We start from the raw sequence: 12,306 nt of genomic DNA on the forward strand, positions 1-12,306 counted from the left end.
CGTCCAGGGTAAACTCCTCATTTGAGAGTCAAACATGGCACTTGCTGGCTCTGACAATACCTCAAACACTGCTGCACCAACGACCTCATCAGAACATCTCCAGGCCGATGCACACATCTCCATTAATGCAAAATTAAAGACAAGCCACAGGAATGGGATTATGGCCATGCCACCCAAACTATGGGCCACCAAGTAAACCACTGGACCGCATTCTTTCAAAGGAGGAACAGAACAACTACACAACTCTCCTGATCATGCCCGCTTGTGATGTTGGCATACCTCAACATTGGCATTTAGCTGCTGTCAATGTTGCCATCTTACGCAAGAATACAATAGAATGCGCTCTTGTCCACTTTTGTTCCATTTTCTTTTTAACGAAAGGGAGTCCCCACGATGGTAGTCCTGGTAAGGCGTTATTCCTTCCTGGTCTAGGAACGCTACCAAATGGCCTGGTCCCGGTGGTTTCAAATCGCCCTGTCCGGTGGTCGCAATTTTTTGTAAAAATATTAAAAATCAAAACACATTCGTCAACAAAGACAGTCACTGCATCGTGCACTTTCAGATGTGCTACGGCCGTCTGGAATGCTCTTTCAGTGTAAGGAAGACATAAGCTATGCATTTTAAAATCTATATTGAAAAGTAATTTCTTGGAACTGCATTTTGTTGTATTTAGTTTGGTGCCCTTCCCCCGCTTCTCCCATTAGCGTGGTTGGCTATGCACAGTGTGGAATAAGTTCAACATACAAAAGTGTTATCGGCGAATGTGTATTGTCGAGGTGTCTGTGTGCTTTGTGCACCGCTGCCAACGTGGTAGCACCAAATGACTTGTTTGGATTTGCGAACCTGTGGATTTTATCCCGGTTCTACCCGGTTTGCCTTCCTGTACGACTCGTGGTACGAGAAACGGGCAAGGCTCGGCTACCCGAGTCACGGGTACGGTTGGCGAAGGGGGGGGGGGTATGCGGAACCAACGTCGGAAAGAGCGACGCCACAGAGCGATGTCAGTGGTGCTCGAGCGCATGTGACTTTAAAAGAGTGGACCGGTCTGGCGAAGGGTGGTGGAGGCTTTGCTCATCGTCGTTGTGTCCCGGGTGACGTGGCAGCTCTACTCCAGTAACCGGAGACCGTTTAACGCTGCCCCGAGTATCACGTGTCTGTGACCTCGGTCACGGGGCCGTGGTGACGAGGGCGTGAGCGACAGAAGCACGAAGAGTGAGTGGCAGCCCTCGGGAGTGTGGAAGGGACTGGTGGGAACGTCGAAAGAAATTCGTGGAGGTGCACGCCCGAATGTTCGGATGCTGGTCGCTGGGCCAGCGTAGAGATTCGATGAAGTCTCAAGCGATGTTAACAATGGAAATGTAATTTATAGCATGGTGTTCACTGGCACATTGCAAAGGCGAGGTACAGTCGTGGAGGATTTGTAAAGCTATCCTCGGTTGTTGATACACGAAGCAAATGATGCTTCCTTGCTCTTTGGGTCTTTCGGTAAAGTCACGCAAATAAAAAATGTAATCGCGGCCTTTCGATCGCAACACAAGCAATCGTGTTCAGGTGAAAAAAATACAGCAGGTGAACTGCTGAGGCAGGAGAAATATAGCGAGAGAACTACTGCAGCAAGAGGTTATATATGTTTGAGATGGGTACAACCCAAGGGTAAGTGGGCGGGGCTAGAGATGGAATTTACAAGTAATAAACCTCGGCCATTGCATTGCCTGGTTAATAACGTCCTTCCAATGATTGCTGTGTTTATATATCTGAGATATCAACACAGACACAATTTTAACCGAGAAGATGGGTACAAACTGAGCAATCATTGGAAGGACGTTATTAACCAGGCAGTCATGACTGGCTGTGATGCTTCCATCCTACCTGCCGATGTTAGTAGTTATTTTCGACTGAGTTACATTACCTTGTTAAATGTCTTTACATTAACTGGCTAAATGTCTCATAGCCGCTGCTTCCCTTTTCCTCGATGTGGCGGTGGCTCTCGTTTAATAGGCTGAATGTGTCTCATTAACACAGCCGCTGCTGCGGGAGCCATCTCACATTGACACGCTCATCTCTAATCTCGAGCGATACAATGGCTTCTTCAGCATCGTAGTCGTGGGGTTACATTAACAGATTGATATGCTAATCTCTACCAATACAATGGCCGAGGTTTATTACTTGTAAATTCCATCTCTAGCCCCGCCCATTTATCCTTGGGTTGTACCCATCTCAAACCTATATAACCTCTTGCTGCAGTAGCTCTCGCTACATTTCTTCCTGCCTCAGCAGTTCGCCTGCTGTCATTTTTCACCTGAAAATGATTGCTTGTATTGCAGTCACGAAAGCTTCAAGTCAAGATGCTTCCGTGGATATACATTCTAAAATTTAGGTTTTGCCTATATGACCCAATCACCCTGAATGTGCGCTATCTCGCTCGATCTTATTAGCGAAGCAAGCCTGAGCCTGGATAGTGTTGGGATGAGCTATCACTTTGTATGTAAGCCAAGGTTGTCATGGACGGCTGCTGCGAGGCTGTGCTACGTAGTGGGCAGCAGAGGGCAGTGCCGCGAAATATTTTGTTGCCATTTAACAATATATGAACGGGCACTGTCCAGCGTGCTGAATGGAGCGTGGTCCGACAGTGGTCAAGCAATCGCCACCACGTCCTGCGTGGGGAGGCCCTCGTCCGGCAGTACCGTCATTGCGTTTAAAATTGTTCCATTTGGACGTTGCACATTTCGCGATGTGGCACGGCATTCTCATTCAGAGCGAGCGGTGCCATGTTCCCCAGCACCCACCTCCCCACCGCTCTTTCCGAGCTCATCGCTTCACCCTTCGCGGGTCAATAGCTCCCACCCCCTCCCCCACGTCTCCCTGCCCCCCCTTCTGCGTCTCCCCATGACGCGCGCCTCACAGTCACGTGACGCGTAATGTGATCTGCTTCCCACGCGCCGCGCGTCACGGATGAAGTGGGGCGAGAGAGCGCCGGGTGGGTGGTTGGGTGGCTGGGGGATCGCTCTTCATCGATTGGAGTGTGCGTCACATGGCTTACTGTAATAGCTCTTTCTTATTATGTTTATGCATCTTCCAGTGACGGAGGGAGGGGGTCCGTGAGGTTGTCAGGGGGATGAGCCGCTGCAATGGATCTACGCGGTGATGAGCAGGCGCATTGAGTGTTTTTTTAAACTTTCGTTCAAGTGAATACCGTTGAGTATTCACAGCGCTTGGCCTATCTACTGCTGGTTGAATGCCTCATCCTCGCGGTCGTTTCGTTCGTGGAGGTTGTTTGACCCTCCCGCACCACGCCGATCAGTGCGGGTTGAAATGCCTCTGGCCAAATCAGCGTCGCTCGAAATGGTGCTCGAGGTTCGTCCGATAGCTAAGCAGTCTTGAACCTAAGCTTTCGTGACTGCAGGGGAAAAAAGTGGCGTTTTTTTCTCAACGTTAGCACCACGGACAGCGACTCACGGTTGTTCAGACGGACGAGTCCATCTGTGCTCGGAACGGAGGAGGGGGAGAGGAGAATGGAATGCGCTCTGAAAGTCACCGTAAACGTGAACACAATCAAGACCAGAAATGGTTTATCACATCCTTCCAATGATTGCTTAGCCAGAATCCATCTTCTCGGTTTAAACTGTCTCTGTGTTTGTATATGTGGATAACCTCATGAACAAATCTCTCATGATAGCCGGATGGCTTGCAGAGAACCTCCGTCTTGGAGAAGTCAATGTCATGTGAGCCCACTGAATTATCACAATGGTCTGCCGGGGATGAGGTGTTGGTCCTACCGTGTTACAATTCAGTGGGCTCACATGACATTGACTTCTCCAAGACGGAGGTTCTCTGCAAGCCATCCGGCTACCATGAGAGATTCGTTCATGAAGCTATCCACATATACAAACACGGAGACAATTTCAACCGAGAAGATGGATTCTGGCTTCGCAATCATTGGAAGGATGTGATAAACCATTTCGGGTCTTGATTGATTGTGTTCACGTTGACGGTGACTTTCAGACCGCATTCCAGTCTCCTTCACTCCCTCCTCCTCCGTTCCGAGCACAGATGGACTCGTCCATCTGAACAACCGCTAGTCGCTGTCCGTGGTGCTAATATTAAGAAAAAAACGCCACTTTTTTCAAACATTTTTTTGCTGTGGTTTTCACACCTGATGAAGATTGCTTGTGTAGCAATCGAAACGAGGTAAGAATTTTATATTTTTATTATTTCCCTTCTACGTGACTACCGAAAGAACCAATAATATAGTCTTGAACCTGGTTAGTGCTTGGATGGGTGACAAATGTTTTGGTAGTGATGCTGCTGCGTTGGCAAGTGGTGCACAATCACCAATAACAAAGACACAACTCAACGCGTTCGTCAGTAACACGGTGGCCTTAAAGGAAACGAATATAACAGGCGACGTGTGCTGTAGAGGAGGAGGAGGTTTAAGTGGTGGATAGCATTAAACCCCTCATTCTGCTTTACGATCGTCGCATGTCTGTGATGCGTCCCACCTTCACCAACCCGCACTGACCGGCGTCCTGAAGCCAGTTGGGGCAAGGGAGGGCATTTATTCCCTTGCCCCAGCGCCCATGAAGCCACGCCACTGAAACAACCCGTGAATGTTGCGCTATTGATCTGCTGCCGGTCATGGCGCGTGATTTACTTGTTACGAATTTCTTTGTTCACATTTTCGACGCACCGTACATTCCAACAATAAACGTCGCTACAGGTCGTGCGCATCCTCATCTTGCACCGGTTATTGGTGTGACTGTCGAGGTTTGGTTGCTCGTTTTTCTCAATAAACACGCGAGGGGTGTGCACGCGATTTGTGTAAGCAGGTGAGAGGGAGACGACGTCTTTGCATTTCTCCACTACCACGTCCGCAGTGTCGAGATTCCCTTTGCATCTCGACGCAGTCCACCTTTGGATGTCCGTCGGGCAGCGGATTATCGCAAGCCGCATTCGTTTTGGGCCACACGCAACAATTGGCTTCATTTGACGGCAGGGGTGTTTTAGGTGTGCCGGTGTTGCGTACGCGCGCGTCTCCTGCCCCGCACGACGTGGGGAAGACAAAGGCGGCCGGCGTGGTGCTACCCGCAACAACCTTCCCCGTGCAACGTACTTGGCCATCATAAGAGAGGTACTCGCTCACAGCGCTTGTGCCAACAGCCTCCGCAGGCTGTGGGGGTCACGACCTTTTACTGTACCAGCAGTCTCCGTGCAATGGGGCTTGTGCTGAATCCGCGTTATCCCCTCGCGGCGGCGTCTCCATCCCCCCCGCTCGCCACCGCCTTTCTGCTTCGTCCAATAATTCACGCCAAGCAAGGTGAGCGGGCACTCGCCTCGTGACGTCCTCCACTCGCATCGCTCACCCAGCCCCCCCCCTCGCCCGGGTTCCCAAGGATCGTCCGCATGGATGGACGCTGCGGTGAACAAACAAAACACGATTCCGGTCACCAATCGCAAGTCGCTGGGGTGCCTGTCGTGGCATGCGAACGACAGGCTGGGTTTGAACGGCGTCTGTGGAACAAAGGCGGATAGGGGGGTTCGGGGTTATGGGACAAGGTTAGGGGCTATCGATCGGATGCGTTGCAGATATTTTCAGAGCCAGCTCAGTTCCGCCTCGTGTCTGCCAAGGGGCCGCAATCCCCGCTGGTATTACGGGCTGTGGTATTGCGACTGCAATCCACTGCTGGATGGGTACGCGCCATACTTCACCCACGCTGGGCTGTGCGGGTAATTATTGTTGGAGGCGGAGAGAGCAGAAATGCGGGAGCATAGAAGTGCAGTACAGCTATGAGTTGTGCCCTCTGACGATGCCCGCCGCGCATTCTCTCTCGCGGCAGCCTCCAGCACCATCGCACGACACGGCTGGCCACCCATCCACGCAGCACACAGGCGAAGAGATCCTGACGACTGTTCTGTGTTGGGATGTCGAGAAGAGAGAAGCAGAGGACTCGAGACTCCTCCCACCCACCCCGCATCAGAGAGCGGCGTGAAGACGGAAAGCGACGCGCAGAGACCAGCGATGGTGTATACACAGACCCCGTGTGTGTCACAGTGATGGTGTACACACACCCCACGTGTGTGTACCAGTGATGGTGTACACACACCCCACGTGTGTGTACCAGTGATGGTGTACACACAGACCCCGTGTGTGCCACAGTAGTGATGTACACACAGACCCCGTGTGTGTGTCACAGTGATAGTGTACACACAGACCCCGTGTGTGTCACAGTGATGGTGTACACACAGACCCCGTGTGTGTACCAGTGATGGTGTACACACATACCCCGTGTGTGTACCAGTTATGGTGTACACACAGACCCCGTGTGTGTACCAGTGATGGTGTACACACAGACCCCGTGTGTGTCACAGTGATGGTGTACACACAGACCCCGTGTGTGTCACAGTGATAGTGTACACACAGACCCCGTGTGTGTGTCACAGTGATAGTGTACACACATACCACGTGTGTGTCACAGCAGTGATGGTGTACACACAGACCACGTGTGTGTCACAGTGATGGTGTACACACAGACCCCGTGTGTGTCACAGTGATAGTGTACACACAGACCCCGTGTGTGTGTCACAGTGATAGTGTACACACATACCACGTGTGTGTCACAGTAGTGATGGTGTACACACAGACCACGTGTGTGTCACAGTGATGGTGTACACACAGACCCCGTGTGTCACAGTAGTGGTGTGTGCGCACTGTCGCTGTATGCGGTGGTGGCCGCGGTGCTGTGGCTGAGCGATGTGCGCGCACTCTGGAGCGGTGGCGCAGTGGTTAGCCCATTGCGCTACGAACCCGGCGACCCCAATTCGATTGCTGCTCACGGCCAACACCAGTGACGATCATTTGAACCGGTCATGGGCCACCTCAAGGTCGACTCAGCCTCAAATGAGTACCTGGTTCGGTGTGTTAACAACGCCACTAGGGAGACAAAGGCGGTCGGGCGTGGTGCTGACCACCCTCCCCCTCGTGTGCCGTGCCGGCATTCGTCGGTGCTCGCTAACAGCACTTTGCCTCGACGTTCTGTTCAGGCTACACGGGGGATCTTTGTCTTTGTGCTGCACGCGGCCAGGGTGCGCGCAGCGCGTCCTCAAAAACCCCGCGTCACGTGACGACGCCGGGGAGGAAGGCGCACGCGCTCACGTTTTGCCGCATCCAGCACGAACCGCTTTGCACTCCCCTTGCACGCTCTCCCCTCCTCCCCGTCTCTCTCTCTCTCTTCCCTCGCTCTCCCCGTCTCTCCCTTGCACACTCTCCATCTCTGCCCGCTATCTCCCCACGTCTCTCTTTATTCTCCCCGACCCCCACCCCCCTCCCCACACATTCGGCCTCTCTCCTGCGCGCTCTCCGCTTCTCTCTCCTCCACGCTCTCCCCCACCTGCTCTCTCCATCTCTTTCTGTACGCTTCCTACGTCACTGCCCGGCGCTCTCGCCATTCATCCCTCCCTCTCTCTCATCGATACCACCATCCTCTCCACGCTCCTCTTCATCCTCCTCCTCCGTCACTGCCTCGGCTGTTCATCGCCGCTCTCCTTGTCTCTCTCCCCCTCCTCCTCCATTTCCCTTCTCGCTCTCCGTCTTGCCCCGCGATCCCCGATGAGTCTCGGGGAGGTCACGGACCTGGGCCCCGCGCCCGACGGGGTCTCCGCGGGGCACGGCGGCGCGCATCCGGGCCGCGCCATGGCGGGACTCGGCTGCTTTCGGACTCTGCTGAGCGCCATCCTCGCCTTCTTCCGCTCGATGCTCGCCGGCTACAAGAGGATGGACGAGGCGGCGTTGGCGGCTTCGGCCACGGCGACGACTGCGACGGCCGCGGGACCCGCGCCCATCCTCTCGTCAAGACACTTCCAGCACCAGCACTACCAGCAGCAGCACTACCACTACCAGCAGCAGCACTACCAGCAGCACCGCTTCCACGTGCAGCAGCAGCAGCAGCAGCAGGTCGCGTGCAAGGTGCTGGCAGACTCGCCCATCAAGCTGGGCCGCCTCCCGCACAACCTGGGGCTCGTCGCGGGGCTGCTGGACAAGGTCCGCCTACAGGTGCCAGGGGTGATGGTGGCCGCTCGTGCCGAGGCGGTAACGCCGCCGCCGCCGCCGCCGCCGCCGCCACCGCCGCACGACCTCCCCGCGACCCCCGCGTCTCCGCTTCTCGCCGCGGCGCCCTCTCCTCCGGAGTCGCCTCCTCTGACCCCGACCCAGGAGCTGCGCTCCTCTCTCTCCTCGTCGTCCTCCCGCTCCCCGCCCGACTACGTGTTGGTGCCCTGCACCCCGGACGCGGCCCCCTTCGCGGGGTCCGCCACGCGCGCCGCGGGGGCTCCCGCGCACGGGTTCGCATCGGCCCCCGCCCGGACCGGTAACCCCGCGCGGGACTGCGTTCTCGACATCCCATCTGTGCGGCCCGGCCTTGGAGAGGCGCCGCCATCCACCGCTTCTACCCCTTCCACACCTTCCCCGCCATCTCCACCATCTCCACCACCACCACCACCACCTCCACCTGTCCCGCTTCGTCTTCCTCCTCCCCCCGCCGTCCCCGCGCGCCGCGCTCGCGTCTCGCCGCTGCCCGGCGGCGTCTCCCTCTCCACGGGGGTCCCCGCGGGGGGCGGAGCGGCGGAGCGTCCCGCGGCCCCGGGGGACGCGGCGAGCGCGGAGAGCCCGAGCGAGGGGCTGCCCCGAGGGTGCCCAGAGGTGACGCCACATCAGCAGCGGCAATATCAGCAGCATCATCATCATCATCAGCAGCAGCAGAATCAGAATCATCACCAACAGCAGCGGTATCGACATTGTGAGCAACAGCAGCAGCTGCTTGTCATTGACCTTCAACTGCAGCAGCAGCAGCAGCAGAAGCAGCAGGTGCTTCATAACGATATTCAACTGCAGCAGGATCACGATTATAATTATGATCATCATCAGCAGCAGCAGGGACAGCTCCAGGTGCTTCACAACGACCTTCAACTGCAGCAGCAGGAACAGCAGGATCAGAATAATCACCAACAGTATCAGCAGCATGAGCAAGAACATCAGGTGCACAATCATCATCATCAGCAGCAGGAGCTTCAGAATAATTTCAAACTGCAGTGTCACGAGGAAGAACGCTACCATGATAATCATCAACAACACAATGATCAGCAGTACCAGCAGCAACATCCTAAGCAGGAGTCACATCCACAGCTTCATCAGCCGCTGCAGAATAACTATTGGCAGCTGCAGCAGCAGACGAACCAACAGTACCAGCAGGATCATCAGCAGCAGCAACAGTTGAATAATTATCAGCATCCCAATAATCAGTTGCTGCAGCGGCAGCGTGAGCGGCAGCAGCAGGAGGCGGAGCGGCATCAAGATCGACTTCAACAACAACACGAAGATCAGCAACAGCAGCACCATGAGCAGGAGCATCAGGATCAACAGCAGCAGCAGCACCATCAGCAGCAGGAGGAACAGCAGGAGGAGGAGCAGCAGCATCAGCAGCAGGAAGACGAGCAGCATCAGCACCATCAGCAGGAGCACCATCAGCAGGAGCAGCAGGAGGAGGAGCAGCAGCAGGAGCAGCAGCAACGGGAGCAGCACCATCAGCAGGAGCAGGAGCAGCAGCACCATCAGCAGCAGGAGCAGCACCATCAGCAGCAGGAGCAGCACCATCAGCAGCAGCAGGAACAACAGCACCATCAGCAGCAGGAGCAGCACCATCAGCAGCAGCAGCAGGAGGAGGAGCATGAGCAGCAGGAGCAGCAGCACCATCAGCAGCAGGAGCAGCAAGAGCAGCAGGAGGAACATGAGCAGCAGGAGCACCATCAGCACCATCAGCAGCAGGAGCAGCATCAGCACTATCAGCAGCAGGAGCAGCAGCACCATCAGCAGCAGGAGCAGCAGGAGCAGCAGGGGTGCCTTGGGGAGCGCCTCCCAAGCTGCCCCCCAACCGGCTTGCCCCCCACTGCGGCAGGAGTCGCGCGCGGCAGCCGGCGCGTCCACTTCGCGGACGTGCGGGGCCTGGAGTTGGTGAGCGTGCGCCTCTTCCACGACCACGGAGACGACGACGACGACGACTTCGATTACGGAGGAGGAGGCGGTGGAGGAGGCTGCGGCGGCGGCTCGTGCGGGCCGGGCGATCGCAGCGTCCGCGCGCGCCTCTTCGCCCAACTCTGCCTCGCCGCCTTCCCCAGATTCGACACGGACGACGACGACGACGATCTTAACGATGATGACGATTACGAGTATTACGATGAAGATGATGACGGCGACGGTGAAGATGCCGCCGCCACCGCTGCCGCCGCCGCTGCTGTTCAGCTAGCGGAAGACAACGAAGAGACGAGGAGGAGGAGATGCGACGGTGGCGGCACGGATGCCGACGAGCGAGGAAGCGGCAACTCGCTGCTGGTGACCGGCGGCGGCGGCGGTGACGCTGGGTCGCCCCGGGTCGCGCCCCCACCACCACCTCCTCCACCGCCGCCGCCGCCGCTCTTAACTCCGGGCGCGCGTCCGGACTTCCTCGAGCGCGTGCGAGCCCAGAGCGTGTGTCTGGAGCGCGTGCGGGCCACGTGCGGCGGCGGCGCCCGCGGCTGCGTGCGGGTGCTCAACTTGGCCTTCGAGAAGCGCGTCGTCGTGCGCCACTCGTTCGACGACTGGGCCACGAGCGCGGACGCCGACGCGCGCTACGCTCCGTCCGCGGCCAACCCGAGTCCGGGTCAGGGCCAGCAGAGCGCGGGTCGGGCTCCCGGCGGGAGGGCTGCTGCTCCGCCGCCGGACGGGGGCTACACGGACCGCTTCAGCTTCCGCCTGGAGCCGCCGCGCGGCTCCCGCCTGGAGCCCGGCGCCTCCCTGGAGCTGGCGGTCTGCTACCGAGTGAACGGCTCCGAGTTCTGGGACAACAACGGCGGGAGGAACTACCGCGTGCGCTGCCAGCGAGCCAAGGTGTCCCCGACTCGCGAGACGGACAACGGCTGGGTCCGCTTCGTGTAGCCGCCACCCAGGACTCTCCCCCCCCCCCCACGCCCCGGGTCCGCCGCGGTCAGAATGGACGCACGCGTTGGACTCCGCGGCTCTCGAGAGAAGCGAGGGGCCTCTCTGGGCCGCGTCGTCTCGCGGTCTTCGTCGTCTGCTGCTGCTGCTGCCGCTGCTGCTGCTTCCTCTTCGTGCGCCTGGCTTCTGTCAGCCGAGCCACGCGAGAGTCGTCCGTGTCCAGGCGTCACAGCCCAAGCACAGCGGGCGCGGGAGGCCCAATGGGAGCCTCAGAGAAGCTGCTGATGGTGGTGGTGGTACTGATGGTGGTGATGGTGGTGCTGGTGGTGGTGGTGCTGGTGGTGGTGCTGATGGTGGTGGTGGTGCTGCTGATGCTGCTGATGCTGCTGATGGTGCTGGTGGTGCTCATGGTGGTGATGGTGGTGCTGGTGGTGGTGCTGGTGGTGGTGCTGATGGTGGTGGTGGTGCTGCTGATGCTGCTGATGCTGCTGATGGTGCTGGTGGTGCTCATGGTGGTGATGGTGGTGCTGGTGGTGGTGCTGGTGGTGGTGCTGATGGTGGTGGTGATGGTGCTGATGGTGGTGGTGCTGATGGTGGTGATGATGGTGGTGCTGGTGGTGGTGCTGCTGATGGTGGTGGTGCTGATGGTGCTGGTGGTGATGGTGGTGGTGGGACGCGGTGGCTTCTTGGTGACCGGAGCTTAAACAATAGATTTCGCGAAGTAGCCCCCAGCACGCGGATCGAAACGTCGACCTTCGTGCCGAACAACGCGCGGGGAACGAGTCGAAGGCGCACCGAGAGCGCCACCTCGAACATCACCACGGGGGGAGGGAGGGAGGGGGGGGGCACCCAACGCTGATCTTGAAAGAATCAATCGATGGCGGCGTGGGTGAGGTGGCAGTTTCTGACTCCCCACCCCTCGCGTTCCATCATCACCGGCGGGGCGTCTAAAGCGTCGCCCTGCTTGGACCGGGAGTCCAACCCAGGCGCTGCTGCTGTGTCCAGGCAGGGAGGGAGGGAGGGGGTGGTGGTGGGTTGGGGTCGTCCGACCCGCGGCTGCTGGTGGCTGCTGGTAGGCCTGTTGTGAGTGGAGCATTGATCGTCTCGATTATTATCGATCGTGATGTTCACGCTGCGGGCATTGCATCGTGGCAATACAAACGAGACGGACACTACACACGAGGCGGTACGAGACGGACGCGGCTGCTGGCTGCTGTGTTGGGGCTCGAGTCGGGGCTGTTGCCGTCCGCGTGTCTTCCTGCATGGGCCGAGGGGTTCGACGTTTCGTGCTCGCCACCCTTCGCGCGCCCCGTCCCGGTGACTGGTGCGTGTGCCGCTACTGGGGC

This window comes from Lampetra planeri, chromosome 17, assembly GCF_965212315.1.
Source record: "Lampetra planeri chromosome 17, kcLamPlan1.2.h2, whole genome shotgun sequence".
NCBI classification, from domain to species: domain Eukaryota; kingdom Metazoa; phylum Chordata; class Hyperoartia; order Petromyzontiformes; family Petromyzontidae; genus Lampetra; species Lampetra planeri.